Source organism: Taudactylus pleione, unplaced genomic scaffold (genome assembly GCF_031769625.1).
Source record: "Taudactylus pleione unplaced genomic scaffold, aTauple2 ptg000201l, whole genome shotgun sequence".
Lineage (NCBI taxonomy): Eukaryota > Metazoa > Chordata > Amphibia > Anura > Myobatrachidae > Taudactylus > Taudactylus pleione.
The window spans coordinates 42,498,873-42,514,528 of NW_028284603.1; positions in this window are offsets into that span (position 1 = coordinate 42,498,873).

Below are 15,656 nucleotides of genomic sequence, written 5' to 3' on the forward strand. Positions count from 1 at the left end.
TCACCCACAGAGGAACAGAGGCGCCGGCAAGAGGTCGAAGAATGTGTGGCACACATGCGCCAAAATGTAATTGGGGTGCTTGTGGCCCTTGACCGGCTGTCTGGCATCCTTCGGCAGTAGTTTTTTTTTTTTTTTATCTTTTTCAAAATAAATTGTTTATTTCTAATATACGTTCAGCCTCATTCGTTTTTTCAAAACCAAAGATAGTTAACCCTGACATAAGTAGACTGTTCCTGCAAGGTTTTGCATTTTTTTAAAATTAGATTGGGTTTTGTATTTGTATGTAAAACACCCTCAAGAAACACATAACAGTAACAATGTCATTTCCCTTTTTGTGTGTAGTGTCAATTAGATATTTCTACATTTTACAGGTTCCTAGTTGGTGGGCAAGCTGCTTAGGCGAATCTTACAAAGCCAAATGATTGGACAGGCTTCCTTTTGGTGTGGGTTGGGAACCTGAAAACATATTTCATTTTTGCTCAACTGGCGTCAGTACTGGATTACCCCTTAGTCAAATGTAAGGTGTGTTAACCTGGTTAAACTTGCTGGTAACGTCCAAAAAAAGGAAGAACATTTAACTCTCCAAACATTTATTCACAACATAACTGAGAAATCAAAGTGGTCACTCACAAAAAAAACACAGTGATAATCTCAAATACAACACATACCAATAAAAAAAAAAAAAAAATCAACAAATCAAGAACTGGTTGAGGAAGGACCATGCCAAAATGATTCCACAAACATGGCGTTGCGATATGGGTTCCAGAATATATTCCCAAAATGACCAGATCCAGGTTTGGTAAGGGTAGCATGAAGTAGTGAGCGTTGTAGTGCCAAAGATTATGTGAACAAACCGAAGATGGTGAAAAAAAGAAAACAAAATTAGATGTTCGCAAACAAACACAAACACATTAGGTATAAACACTGTTTTGTTAAAACTTACCTAAAAAATCTGGCCACCACATCATCGCGTATGGGCCCCCCACATACTGACCTCCGACCAACCTCGGGGGGGCCATCCTCAGGTAAGGCATCCTCTGGCTGCATTGGGACACCACTCCTTATGGCGATGTTGTGAAATATCCCACACAGGACCACAATTTTCGACACCATATCCGGCAAATACATGAGCTCGCCACCAGAGCGGTGGAGGCATCGGAATCGGCCTTTTAAAAGGCCGATACAGCGCTCCACCACTTGCCTGGTGGCTGTAAGTGCGGAATTAAACGCACTTTGTGGGCCTGGTGTGGGAGCCAAATAAGGAGTGAGCAGCCAGGACATGCAAGGATATCCACTGTCTCCTATGGAAAAGAATTGACAACATCAGGAACACTGTGTATCAAGCTTAACATTGTTATGTACTAAAGGTCTCCACTTACCCAGAAGCCACGCATCACCAGCTTGTAGGTTGGTTAATTTGTGCCATATCCCTGATTGCCGGATGACGAAGGAGTCATGTGCACTTCCGGGTAATTTAGCATTCAGGGACAGGATCTGGAGGGAGGCATCACATACCACCATTACATTCAGGGAGTGATAGTGTTTCCTGTTTCGAAATATGGCCTCCAGCCGTGCTGGAGGCTGAAGTGGTATGTGAGTACCATCCACAACCCCTATGATGTGTGGGAAGCCAGCTATTTGGTAAAAATTGGCCTTAGCCACACTAAGGCCACCCATATCCAAAGGCATTTGAATAAAATGATGGAGGTGCTTGAAAAGTGCCTCCATCACTGCCCTCAGGATCCGGGAAAAGGAGGATTGGGAGATGCCCGCCACTATTCCCACCGTTGTTTGAAACGATCCTGAGGCACAGAAATGTAACACCGCCATAAATTGCGTAAGTGGTGGTATTGCTGTTGGACTGTCAATTTGCCGCTCAAGATCACTTTCTATTAATGAGAGAGTGTCTATGATGATTTTGGGAGGTAGACGGTAGCGTCTTAAAACCTCATCATCGGGCATTCCAAAAAGGGTGACACGTGTTCGAAATATCTGGGGCCTTGCATGCCTACGATGCCTACGCCTGGGACGAGATTGAGGTTGGTCGGCTTCCGGGAGCATGGCCAGAACAATCCGCCCCAGATCAACCTGAAATTCAAAGATTTCAAAGTAAGGCTTTTGACCCACCCCAAAACTATATTAAAACAACTTAGCTTGATGATACCATCCATTGCTGCTTACATGCCGGGGTATTGTCATGATACGTCCAAACTGAAAATAAACACCAAAATTATTTGACACATTTCACTCTGTGCATTTTTGTTTTTAAATTTTGTGCTAGACCAAAGTTAAAATATGCCAAACACCCATTTAGCAAAACAGCAAAGCGACATTTAACACAGTACATCAAAATGGGTCGAAATGTTGGCACAAAAAGCGAAAGAGAAACCACCCAAAAGTTAGAATGATTATTAAGCAGTTAAAAATGCGCAAATTAGTTCGCTAATACAAGTCACAAGAGTAACTACTAAAAATGCGCAAATTAGTTCGCTAATACAAGTCACAAGAGTAACTACTAAAAATGCGCAAATTAGTTCGCTAATACAAGTCACAAGAGTAACTACTAAAAATGCGCAAATTAGTTCGCTAATACAAGTCACAAGAGTAACTACTAAAAATGCGCTAATTAGTTCGCTAATACAAGTCACAAGAGTAACTACTAAAAATGCACTAATTAGTTAGCAAATACAAGATAAAAAATGGACTTACCAAGAGCAAATATATAAGAGTCAAAATCAAAAGGTCTTTTGGGTCGAAAATAATCAAAATCTAAAATAGAAGAAATTATGGATCCAAAAGTTAGACTTCACAAAACTTACCAAATCAAGAAACGAGGTACCAAAAATATAAACCAACAAAGATAACGGAAAATAAAAACGCAAATCTAACCAACAAACGAATCTCCAACCGCCAACTCCTTTCTACGCAATCAATAAACTCCAGCCAAGATAACCTCCAACAATCCAAAAACGCCACCTCGACTTGAGACACACCAAGCCATAAATAGTGTTTCGTTTCCCGCACAAATTAAGGAGGGATCATAGGGCCGCACAATCAATGATGCGGCCGCAAAATAAGGACGCATGTATAAATACGTCACGAAAACACATTCAAATTCTGGTGTATTTCTTGTTTGGACCTCAGACATGGCGACAGACCAGGGAAAAAATGCCCAAGAGTCAGGCGGTAAGTCTTTCATGCATTTTGGATCAATGATTAATTTGAAACATAAGATTAGGCAAGTTGTGATTTTGTGAATTCTGTAAATTTACACAAATAGGTGAGGAGGATGACATGGAAGAGGCTGCTGGGCCCAGTATTCCGGCCAAAGCGGCCAAAAAAAAAAGGCAGCCACATTTCACAAGAAAGGAGATGGAGGTTTTGATCCAGAAGTGTGTGGACATCCTGCCACAGGCAGACAGGAATATGAGTCTAAGCCAGAAGTGGAGAATGTGGGAAGAGGTAGCCGTTGCTGTGAATAGGGTGGGTGATTATGTCCGTCTAGCCCGGGATGTCAAACGGCGGTAAGTAAACCCTTGCCCCCCCTAAAAACAAACCCCATTTTAAACCAAAGGATAATGGCTTCCATTTTTACCCACAGATGGGCCGACTTCAAATATCGCCTAAAACAAAAACTCGCGGACAGGGCTAGGCATGCAAGGGGGACAGGTGGGGGTCCCACCCCTGTGTCATTGGAGTTGACGGATTTAGAAGAGCTGGCACAGGGGTGTGTGCAGCCTGTGGAGGTGTTTGGCGTGTCCAACATGGATACGGACATGCCAGACTTTGCGGCTCCTCATGTTGTCCCAGGTAAATCTTTGGATGTCATCAACTCTGAAATGTTATTGTGCCAATATGTAGATTGTAATGTGAGGCTTTTCTCTTTTTTCCTAACAGAGACACAGGCGGATGAGTCTGCTCCAGAGGGGAGCCTTGGCCGCCGAATTTCTGCTGGTTCTGCAGGGGAGGAACCAGTACATCCGGCTGAGGACCCTGCAGAAGCCAGTCCAGGGCAATCCCCCTCGCAGGCAGTGGCCCTCCTCACAGAACTCAATTTCAAATCGGATTCCCATACGGAGATTCTGCAGAGGATGGACGCCAGTCTGGTACGGGTGGCTGAGGCCCTGGAGCAAAATGCTGCGGCCAACGTGACCATTGGTCAGGCCCTGGCGGAAAATACCAGGGCCAACATCCACATCGCCAATGCCCTGGAGCAGCTCGTTCGCCAGCACATGGTGGAGCCGACCTCCCTTCCTGCCGGAACATCAGGATCCTCCACCTCTGGCACAACATCAGCCAATCCTCCAAATGTGCCTAGCCCTGTGCCTAGTCCAGAGGCCACAACATCTGCCTCTGGACAGGCCAGCCCGATGACATCCCGGACCCGGTCTGGCGCCCTCCCTCCCCCATCCAAACGGGTGAAAAAACGGTGACAGCAATGGTGACTTTTCCCACAATCCTTCTGTGCTTGGCTCATATTCCTTTCTGGGCCAAACTTCCCTCTCCTTTCTTGTGAAATGTTTTTATTTTTTTGTTGTATGTTTATGTCAACAGTTATGTGGGCCAATTTGTTTGAGTTTGGAACATATCTTTGGGCAAAAAAGATGTCCCCAAAATTTTAAAATTAAGTTTTTTTGTTTGAGCAATAAATTGGAAATTAAAAAATTACATTGGATTGTGAAATTATTGTACAAATGGGTTACATTTAATCCTGGGCCAAAAGGCAAAAACTCGCCCCAAAAAAAAAAAAAAAAAAAAAAAAAGGCCTCTTTAAGGAACGTTTAAAAATTCATATAATTAGGCAAATTCAAGAGGCACAAATAAAATGGTGCGAAACTGAAAACATGATGACATTATTGTTACAATAGGCCCTAACCACCAAATTGCTGCCCAAATAAACCCCCACAAATGTACGCAAATTGATTGTGTCATCCTGACATTAGCAGCTCTGAGTTCCACCTGCATACGGTTTTGTGCTATCCCAAAAAACTGATTTCAAAACACATACCAAGCCGGTTCTCAATCCAACACTAATTGCTTTTCTGCCCTCCCGCGATTAATCGCAACAACATCGTGGAGTCCCGGGACGGAGGAGAAGGCCATCGCCAATGTGGTCGAGTAATCCAGACCCTAAGCTGTGCGAGCATTTGGAAGGGAAAGAGGATCATCCAGTGACGTAGGAGTCGGTCTGTACACATTTTACGCTCGCATCTGCTAATGTATGTACGCCCCAAAAACGCCTCGCCACGCCTGCGTTTTTCCATCTCCACCCTCGTCAACACCCTAAAACGCCCTGTTCTGTCAATCACATTTGACATGTCACTTCCTGTACGCTATTTTAGGAACGAGTCCAAAAAAACTTGCAATCTGCAGTACGCACATGCGCAGTGTTACACCGACGCATGCGCGGTTAGTCAACATCAGAACGCAACGAGCGTACTGCTGTTAACGAGCGGCTCTGAATGAGGGCCTTTATTTGTAGTAATGTTTTTGATACATTCAACTTTGTCTGACTTATAATGCTTAATATGTTTCATTATGGCTATATATGACAGTATCCATATTGCTGCTTTGTTTTACGTTTTTTTATGTGTACACATATGTGTTTTGACTGCTGTGAGGTATTCATACTGGCTCCCACACTTCGTGTGGTTGCCATGCTTATGCGCCTCTGGAACGGGTGACAGCGGTGCTTCATTGTGACGTCATGAGGTCAGCGCAGGCTTGTTCTATGTATAGTCCCAAATCTGCCGGCACTCTAATAAATCGATACATCTGGCCCTGGTGCCATTGTGAACATCAGCAATACAAAGGCCATAAAGGAAACACGGCACAAAAAGTACCACCATAAGCCTTCACTGGTGAAAAATGGCAAGTTTTAATGCTGTCGGGGTTTTCGCCAGCATTAGTAGCATTCGAAGGAAAAAAAATATGTAAGTCAGAAGACTGTGCTTACCTGCCATGATCCGGTTTCTCCAGGACGCTTCTGATCGTCGACCAGAAGGACTCCATCGACTTCAGCAGCAAGAGTGAGGGATGAAGAAGGGAGAAGTGGAAGATGAAAGGGGGTGGCAGGGTGAGGTGCAGGGCAAGAGGAACAGTGGTTTTGAAAGGCACAGGGGAAAGGTGGGTGTTGATGGAAATATATTTGAGACCAGTGATGTCTGGATATGGGAGGGCAGGGAGAGCTGCAACTAGAGGGTCACAGTACATCAAAGGCAGGACCTGTGGGATGCAGGGCAGGGAGGGACAGGCCCGTCGAGCCGTGGCGGGCCCAGGTAACAGGGGGTGTGGCCTAATTGCAGGAGGCGTGGCCACATCCCCTTCGAAAAAAAAACATTTTTTTCAGCGCCGCAAAGTGGCGCTGCGCGCTGGCGAGGGGGGCACTCTGAGCCCCCTCAGTCCGGCGCAAAGCCAGGGGGGGCGCGATCAGTGTGATCGCTCCCCCCCACAGGCATAGGAGACTGCTGTGGCTGCTGCTCAGCAGCCACGAGCAGTCTCCCACTGCAGCTCAGCACACGCTGTGTGCTGGGCTGCTGTGAGGGAAGGGGGGTGGCGTCAGACCCGGGCCCCCGCTGGGCCCCTCAGGAAGCCCGGGCCTGGGTAATTTGTACCCCCCTCTCTCGGCGCCCCTGGGGAGGTATGGACATGGGTGGCACCGGGCAGGGAGGTCTAGACTAAGGGGTAGTGCAGAACAGGAAATACAGTACCTATTTGGGGCACAGGGATGGCTAGACATGGTGGGGGATGGCACTTGGCAAGAAAGGCTGGACTTTAATGGGGGCACAGGGCTGGGATGTCGGTGTCCATTTCACTGAGGATAAATAATATAATTTCTATTATTTGTTCAGAGCTGAAACAACTTCATTTTGATGGAATACTGGCTGGCTGATGGGGGGGAGGGGGGTGCACAGGGGGTAGGGTAACCTGTTGCAGTCCAGCAAGCCATATTCTCAAAAAAAGCACATCTATCTCACGGGCATGCAAGAACTGTATGTACATACAGCCGCTTGCCCGAGAATGACAAGCGGCAAGTGGATTCCTGCTCCTTAGCACTGATTGCTTAATCAATGAATTATGGACTTCTATATCACCTCAGAAGCCAAATGGCAACTTAAAGTTAGTTCTTCCTAGGAAGTGCCAACATAAACCTTAACTTCTGATTTGGTTTACTGGCCCCTAATGGAGAATGAAATAAATAGATATTGTGGTTCTGGAGAAAGCTGTGTTCATAGGAAGGCAATACACTCTCATTGGGCCCCCTGTGACCAATATATCCAGCAAACGGACCGATGGATCTTATGTGCAGTTACTTTTTATGCCTTCAGGCTGGGTAAGAATATTACAGAATTCTGTTTGTGATGAATTATGATTTTATACATTATGGTCAAGCATACTGTATGTCACCAAAGAGAACCAAAAACATTTAGTCAAGAAGACTTTCCACTTTATAATTGCTAAAATGAAGCTAGGCTTTAGTTTCATTTGGGTAGGGAGAATGCCCCAACTAAGGGCCTGATTCAGCAATGCACACAAGTGCACTGCTGAACACAGATTCCCAATTATTGACCCATTCTGCAAGTGTGAAGAATGGATCCTGCTAAGACGCACGCAATCCCTTGAATGCATCTGCCTAATTGAGAGGCGATGTGGGGGCGGCCGGCGTTCCCGGAAATGGGGCATGTCCGTCCCATTTTCCAGGAGTGGCGAGCCCAGGGACAGCGCGGACGTATGCAGTCTGCTGGGCTCACTCAGCTGGCCGGCTACCCGGCGCCACCAACCATTGCGACCATCAACCGCCAATGGTTGCGATGGTGATCCCAGCCTACGACCTCAGTCGCAGTGCTAGTATTGCAAATGCAGCAGGGGGTATCATACTCTTCCTGCTGCATTTACATTTTTGCAAGGATCGCAATTGCAAAGCTTCCAAGTATCATTATAGCAGGAACAGTCATGTTCTTCTGGTTTTATTATCTAGCATTTGTTCTCTGAAACAGGTTTTTAATAGTGGACACTGGGCCTAATTCAACACAGGAAAGAATTGCAAAGCTGCACGCAAGCAGCTTTGCAATTACATCCTTGCAATTATAGTAATGCACCAGGAGTTGTCATGACTCCTACATGCATTACTTATCCGAGCTGCGTCCTAGGACAATCCGCGATAACATCGGACGGCTAAGTGAACCATTGGGTCACGCAAGCTGGCCGCTGCAGATACAATAAAGTAGCTAGGAAATCTCCATCAGCCGACTGAGATCCTGGCTTCTTCCCTCCCACCCAACGGCAGCAACAGGCCTCCGTTTTGGGAAACAGAGGCCGTCGCAGCCTTCTCCCACCCAAAAACAGGAGATGACTGTCAATCCCTGACAGCCTGCTGCAGGTATTGCGTGCGATCACATGCACCGTACGGGTCTGGCACCTGCGCAGATTTCTGACCATCAGGAATCTGCATTCAGCACTGCACTAGCGTGTACTGCTGAATCAGGGCCAATAAATCTACACAGAGAATACATACTTAAGGTGCGTACACACTGGACGATATTACTGAGCGATTGCACGATTACGATAATAAATCGCTCAGTAATTGTGCACAAATCGTGCACTAAAATGTAGGAAACGACCAGTGATGTGCGCGCCCGCTGGTCGTTTCCGACATTGTCCATCGCCTGAACATGCAGGCCAATCTGCCGATAATGACAGATTGGCCATGTTCCGGAATGATGGAGTGTGCCTGCACTGAACGACTGATCATTCAGTGTAGGCACTGCAGGGGATCAGGAACGACGGTATGATTACAATGTCATAATCGTACTGTCTTTCCTGATCTCACAGAGGGCCTGATTCAGACCCACTCGCGAGCGGCTGTCCGCTCGCAAGTGGGTCGATGGTGTGCACTGAGCATGCGCACGACGGAGGGAGCTCGTTGTGTCTGATCAAAGGGGGCGTGCTGTCGATGTTGATTGACAGCACGCCTCCTTTGGTGGGCGTGCCGGGGGCGTGCCTCCCAGACGGGGGCGTTCCCAAGGGAACGCCTACCGTCAGAAGCCGGCCCACTGACATCACTAGTGATATCAGTGGGAGTGATTTTGGCTCTGATAGAGCCAAAATCACTCCGGGCCTTGCGGTTGAGAAACTCAACCGCAGGCTCCGGCTCGCAGTGGCGATGGTCGCGATGGTCAAGACCATCACGACCATCAACCTGCACGCTCGTATAGGCTGTGGGTGGTGACCCACAGCTATACGAGCGTCCAGGAGGACGCTCCATTTTTATGGAGGACGGCCCTCATTCAGAGCGAGCGCTCTGCTCAGAGCGTCCGGCTCTGAATGAGGGCCAGTGTGTACACACCTTTACTCTAATGTCTAACAATGTAGCGTCTATTTATTTATATTTTCAACAGTTTTTATCACAATTGTTCTTATGCTTGATATTGAATGTGATTTCTACCTTGTGACAAATTATGTAATCTATATAATTTTGCAGTCTCACTCAGTGGTGGCTCCAGGGTTGGGGCTGCAGCACAGTCCAAAATTCATATAGGGGAACCACACCAACTGCCACTGTTCCGGCCAGTGATGTTTTGCAGCGTTTATAAGGGCAGTTGGTGTGGTTCCCCTATTTGAATTTTGGACTGTGGTGCAACCCCACCTCTGGAGCTACCTCTGGAGTCTCACTTCAGCGCTAGGAGTCATATTTTTGAGTTTTCCTATATCAATCTTGGCAATTGCCTCCTGACTACATCACCAGAAGTTTGTTCTTGTATACATGAAATCAGGGTCGGATTAATAAGGGGGGGGGGGGACGTCAGCGGCGGTCATCCCTGGGCCCCCACACATAAAGAGCCCCCACACTCATCGGGGTTAAAGTGGGCCAGAGGAGACGGAACCAGTTCCGCCTCCTCTGGCCCACCTAACCACGGTACCACAGGGAGGCTCTATTTGCCGGGAACCAGCTGAGATTTTGTAACCAGCAGGCGCCTGGCTCCTTCCCCGCAGTGCACTATGGGTGAGACGTCATGATGTCTCTCCCATAGTGCAAAGGAGCAGCCAAATGGACCAGACGCGGGAGCGGGGCTTAAGATAAGTATTTGTTGTCTGTTTTTTTCGTGTAAGCAGCTTTACTACTGGGGCAATAATAGGGGGACATTGCTACTGGGGGCAATACTCGGGGGGCATTACTACTGGGGCAATACTAGGTGGATATTATTACTGGGGGAAATACTCAAGGCGACATTACTACTGGGAGCAATACTTGGGGACATTACTACTGAGGGGAATACTTGGGGGGCATTACTCTTGGGGGCTCTACTACTTGGGGGCGGGGCATTTACCACCCCAGCACTTCTGCAGGGGGCACTACTACAGAGGGAGCATTAATACTGGGGGCACTAATACAGGGGCATTACTACTGGGGGCATTTAAACAGAGGGCTCTACTACAGGGGGCATTACTACTGGGGCATTACTATTGGGGGTACTACCACAGGGGGCATGACTATTGGGGGCATTGCTATTGGGGGCTCTAATACTTGAGGCATTACTACTGGGGCACTACTACAGGGAGCATTACTATTGAGGGCACTACTACAGGGACATTACTATTGGAAGCATTTATAAAGGGGGCATTACTAGTGGGGCATTACTATTGGGGGCACTACAATAGGGGGCACAACTACTGGGGACATGACTACTGGGGGCACTACTAATGGGGGTATTGCATAAGGGGCACCAATCCTGGGGGCACTACTACTGTGGGCTCTGCATACGGGAAACTACCACTGTGAGCACTTACACTACTGTGGGATCTGCATAAGGATCCCATTGTGCATACCCTCAATTTGTCCACATTCAATAGGGGCCCCCACATTGATTCAGTACCAAATGCAAGTGCAACTACGGAAGCAGATTGAGCGACAGCTTGCCATCGTGCATGCATATAGGCCCCACTACACGTGCGCTGCGATTGCACTGTGACTATGAACGCACAGAAGAATCCATTGCAGAGTGAGTGACAGGCTGTCATCATTTGGGGGTGGTGACAGTGGAGTGGTCGGAAAAACGCAGACGTGCCTGTTGGATTGAACGCCGTTGCTTGGGCATGCATAAATTAGCCACTCTGGTTGCATACGCAACTTGAGAACCCACCGAATGTGAGGAGACTTGCAGTGTCTGTGGAAGATCAGACCTGCTGCAAATGCTGTGTAAGTTGTCGATGTGTGTTGATGGTACCGATGTTTATGCATAAGAGCTACATTGGACAGTTGTGAGAAAGCAGTAGTTTGCGTCTTTATTCCGGATGAGCACTGGAAATAATTAGCATGTTTTAGCTGTTGTGTTCCCCACAAGGTTGCAGTTGCAATCGCAATTGCGATCCGTACTTAGGACCTGATTCAGAGCCGCTCGCCCCCCGCGTCTGCAAATTCAGCTAAGTGATGCCATGGCATGTGCTTGCTCAGAAAGGCATAAGCACGCCCACTTTGTATTTGCGAGCGATCACTTTGTGTATGCAGACGGCCATTAGCGTATGTAGAGACGCCCACTAGCGCACGTCATCTCCAGGAAGTGTATTAAAACATTGGTACATCGAGGACCATCGGAAGAGCTCGCAGCACTTGTGGTTGCCTTACCTTACCGCAAGCACTGCGAGGATTTCAGTGCAAAAAAAAGCTGGTGACATGTACTAAGACGCTGTCTATTAATTATGAACGTCTTAGAAACGGCGTTGCAACACACAGGCACGCCTGCGTTCACACCTCCACTCCCCCGTTATTAGTGTCCTGCCCCTGTTACCACCCACAAACGGCCTCTCCTGTCACTCATTACACTGGCCTGTCTTTCCTTAACGAGCGAGTGGATTCCGATCGCTCTGAGTAGTTCGCACATGCGCAGAACGAAGCATACGCATGCGCGGTCGCTTAACATCGGCCGCGTACGAGCAAGCGGCCGCTTGCGACTGGTTCTGAATGAGCTCCTTAATCATACCCTAAGTATATAGAATTGCTACAACAATACAAATGTCACCTGAAAGGGGATGTAGTTATCAGACCGGCAGACGGCATGCAGTTTGTCTGAATCCCGACACTGAAAGTCCAACACAGGACTTAAGACAGGCATCAAAATACCAACGCATATCTTTATACTGACGCCGGAACACAGACAGACGCCAGTCCGAACAAGGTACGTCCGGGATCTCAGCTGTTAGCCGCGGGGGGATGGCTTAGGTTTAGGTAGCATAGTAGATTAGCGTTAGGTTTTGCGGGGGACCCCAGGGGGTTAGGGCTAGGCAGTAAGGGGGGAGGGTTAGGTTAAGGAATGAAGGGGGAGACTTAGGTTTAGGCACTAACGGGGAGGGTTAGGGTGTGGGGTGGGGAGGGTTAGGGTTAGGCTACAAGAAGAGAGGGCTAGGGGAAGAAGGGGGGGCAAAGTAAACTTACTCCCCCTTCAGGATACCAACCATCAGGATGCCGCTGTCGATATTTTGACAGGAGGCATCCCGACTGCATTACATACTGATTCCCCTGAAAGTCCTTAAAGCACCAAACGGGGCTAAATATATTTAACGAGAGCTATAATGTTCCATTCTACAATTGCTAAATCAATACTAGTGTCACCTGAAAGTGTTTACCACACCAGAAGGGACCAAAGATATTTAGCAAGGCCATAATATTTCATTCTACAATGGCTAAATCGATACTAGTGTCACCCAAAAGTGTTTACCACACCAGAGGGGACCAAAAATATTTAGCCAGGGCCATAATGTTCTGCAATACAATTGCTAAATCAATACTAGTGTCACCTGAAAGTGTTTACTACACCAGAAGGGACCAAAGATATTTAGCCAGGGCCATAATATTTAATTCTAGAATTGCTAAATCAATACTGGTGTCACCTGGAAGTGCTTACCGCACCAGAAGGGACCAAAGCTATTTAGCAAGGCCCAAAATGTTTCACTCTACAATGGCTAAATCAATACTAGTGTCACCTGAAAGTGTTTACTACACCAGAAGGGACCAAAGATATTTAGCCAGGGCCATAATATTTAATTCTACAATTGCTAAATCAATACTAGTGTCACCTGGAAGTGCTTACCGCACCAGAAGGGACCAAAGATATTTAGCAAGGCCCATAATATTTCATTCTACAATGGCTAAATCGATACTAGTGTCACCCAAAAGTGTTTACCACACCAGAGGGGACCAAAGATATTTAGCAAGGCCCATAATATTTCATTCTACAATGGCTAAATCAATACTAGTGTCACCCAAAAGTGTTTACCACACCACAGGGGACCAAAGATATTTAGCCAGGGCCATAATGTTCTGCAATACAATTGATAAATCAATACTAGTGTCACCCGAAAGTGTTTACCACACCAGAAGGGACCAAAGATATTTAGCAAGGCCCATAATGTTTTGCTCTACAATGGCTAAGTCAATAATAGTGTCACCTGAAAGTGTTTACCACACCAGAAGGGACCAAAGATATTTAGCCAGGGCCATAATATTTAATTCTACAATTGCTAAATCAATACTAGTGTCACCTGGAAGTGCTTACCGCACCAGAAAGGACCAAAGCTATTTAGCAAGGCCCAAAATGTTTCACTCTACAATGGCTAAATCAATACTAGTGTCACCTGAAAGTGTTTACCACACCAGAAGGGACCAAAGATATTTAGCCAGGGCCATAATATTTAATTCTACAATTGCTAAATCAATGCTAGTGTCACCTGGAAGTGCTTACCACACCAGAAGGGACCAAAGATATTTAGCAAGGCCCAAAATGTTTCACTCTACAATGGCTAAATCAATACTAGTGTCACCTGAAAGTGTTTACCACACCAGAAGGGACCAAAGATATTTAGCCAGGGCCATAATATTTAATTCTACAATTGCTAAATCAATGCTAGTGTCACCTGAAAGTGTTTACCACACCAGAAGGGACCAAAGATATTTAGCCAGGGCCATAATGTTCTGCAACACAATTGCTAAATCAATACTAGTGTCACCCGAAAGTGTTTACCACACCAGAGGGGACCAAAGATATTTAGCAAGGCCCATAATGTTTTGCTCTACAATGGCTAAATCAATACTAGTGTCACCTGAAAGTGTTTACCACACCAGAAGGGACCAAAGATATTTAGCCATAATATGTAATTCTACAATTGCTAAATCAATACTAGTGTCACCCGAAAGTGTTTACCACACCAGAAGGGACCAAAGATATTTAGCAAGGCCCATAATATTTCATTCTACAATGGCTAAATCGATACTAGTGTTACCCAAAAGTGTTTACCACACCAGAGGGGACCAAAGATATTTAGCAAGGCCCATAATATTTCATTCTACAATAGCTAAATCGATACTAGTGTCACCCAAAAGTGTTTACCACACCAGAGGGGACCAAAGATATTTAGCCAGGGCCATAATGTTCTGCAATACAATTGCTAAATCAATACTAGTGTCACCTGAAAGTGTTTACCACACCAGAGGGGACCAAAGATATTTAGCAAGGCCCATAATGTTTTGCTCTACAATGGCTAAATCAATACTAGTGTCACCTGAAAGTGTTTACCACACCAGAAGGGACCAAAGATATTTAGCCAGGACCATAATATTTAATTCTACAATTACTAATTCAATACTAGTGTCACCTGGAAGTGCTTACCGCCCCAGAATGGACCAAAAGATATTTAGCAAGGCCCATAATATTTCATTCTACAATGGCTAAATCAATACTAGTGTCACCTGAAAGTGTTTACCACACCAGAAGGGACCAAAGATATTTAGCCAGGGCCATAATATTTAATTCTACAATTGCTAAATCAATATTAGTGTCACCTGAAGTGTTTACCGCACCAAAGGGGACCAAAGATATTTAGCAAGGCTCATAGGAGTAAATTTACTAAAGTGAGAGATTTTAGAAATGGAGATATTGCCCATAGCAACCAATCAGATTCTACCTATTATCTTCTAGATTGTGCTAGTTAAATGCTAAGTAGAATCTGATTTGTTGCTATCTGTAACATCTCCAATTCTAAAAACTCTCACTTTAGTAAATTTACCCCATAATGTTCTGCTCTACAAAGGCAAAATCTAAAATATTGTCACCTCAAAGTGCTTGCTGCATTAGAGAGGATCAAAAATATTTAGGAAGCACAGACTTTTCCGCTCACTAATGGCTAAATTAAGATTACTGTAGTATATTCTCTCTACGCTGGGATTTGGCCAGACACTCTGAAGGTTGGTCAGCATCCAGACTTTCAGAAGGCTAGGCCACGGCCAGATCCTCAGAAGGCTGGACAGTGACTGGACACATTTAGAAGATATACCCTTGACACAATAGGACAGAGCTGGAGATTCTGATTTAGGGTTCTCAGGAGCAGAATGGAATGCAGAACATTGGTAGAACTATCCTCATGCCAGAAAGCAAGGGGAACATCTACCTCATGCCAAAATGCAAGGGCAGCAGTCAACTCTGGAGCCTTGAAACTAGGAGATTGGACTTGTGCCTCCAACACTAAGAGATTGGGCTCAAGTTCCGGCACAAGGAGATTAGGCTTGTACCCCAAAACTTGGAACCTTGGACTGCACCCCAACACTCAGAGATTAGACTCCAACACTATGAGATTAGGCTTGCATCCCAACACTTGGAACTAGAGTC